Source organism: Acanthisitta chloris, unplaced genomic scaffold (genome assembly GCF_000695815.1).
Source record: "Acanthisitta chloris isolate BGI_N310 unplaced genomic scaffold, ASM69581v1 scaffold8803, whole genome shotgun sequence".
Classification (NCBI taxonomy): Eukaryota; Metazoa; Chordata; class Aves; order Passeriformes; family Acanthisittidae; genus Acanthisitta; species Acanthisitta chloris.
In genome coordinates this window covers 107893-109121 of record NW_008663567.1, presented here as the reverse complement: position 1 = coordinate 109121, position 1229 = coordinate 107893, and positions in this window count along the sequence as shown.

The following is a 1229-nucleotide window of genomic DNA, read 5'->3' as shown; positions in this document are numbered from 1 at the left end:
TCTATAAACATACAAGCACAAGGACTTTGCTAAGGGTACATTCATGAATTGCTTTTTAAAATCAATGAGGAAAAAAAGGAAGAGAATATTACAAAACAGGTTGCAGGATTTATTTTGTTTATAGCTTTCCATATTGGAAAAGGAAAAGAAAGGAAATAAGTAAAACTGGGGTTTTTTTCCCTCCTAAAAACAAAATATATGTTTAAAATAGGAAGACATTTCAAGCATTTCATTTGTGCATTTCAATGGACTGTGTTGTTTAAATATCTTCCTCATCAGAAAAATGAAACCAAATTATTTCTTATTATTTCTAATCATAAGCAGAGTGCAGGTCTGAATGCTGTGTTAGAGATTGATCTTAATGAGCAAATGATGGCTGTGAAAGATCACATTAGGCACCAAAGTGAGTAACCATTTGCAAAACTGCCTGTTAAATTTTTATTAACCCTTTATAAACTTCAAATATGATGTGTGACCAACAGAACTTGGCTTTTCCTTCCATAAACCTCAGTGCACTTTATGGGTTGTGATCAGTGCCCTGAGGGAAGCTCAGTGATTCAGCTCTTTCTACTGAGAAATGAAAACCTTGCAGGTGAAAGGAACTTAATTGTAAATGGGATTATCTTCATAGCAGGACTTCCAGGGCTATTCAAACACCAAAGACCTTGAAATCACTGCAGATATCACCTCTAGATCTAGGTTTTGCTGCTTTCCATTAAGCATGTGTTGCAGTGCCAACAAACAGGAGCATAATCCCATTGCAGCAGATCCCTTAGGTCTCAGTGAAGAAACAAATCATAGAATCATAGAATGGTTTGGGTTGAAAAGGACCTTAAAGCTCATCTCTTTCCCCCCCCTGCCATGTGCCGGGACACTTTCCATTAGACCAGGTTGCTCCAAGCCTCATCCAACTCTTCCTTGAACATATCCAGGGATGGAACAGCCACAGCTTCTCTGGGCAACCTGTGCCAGTGCCTCACCACCCTCACAGAGAAGAATTCGTTCCCAATATCCCGTCTATCCCTGCTCTCTGGCAGTGGGAAGCCATTCCCTCTTGTCTTGTCACTCAAGGCCCTTGTCCCAAGTCCCTCTGCAGCTCTCTTGGAGCCCCTTTAGGCACGGGCAGGGGCCCTAAGCTGTCCCCAGAGTCTTCTCTTCTCCAGGCTGAACACCTCCAGCTTTCCCAGTCTGTTTCCAGAGCAGACTTAGTCCAGCCCTCAGAGCATCTT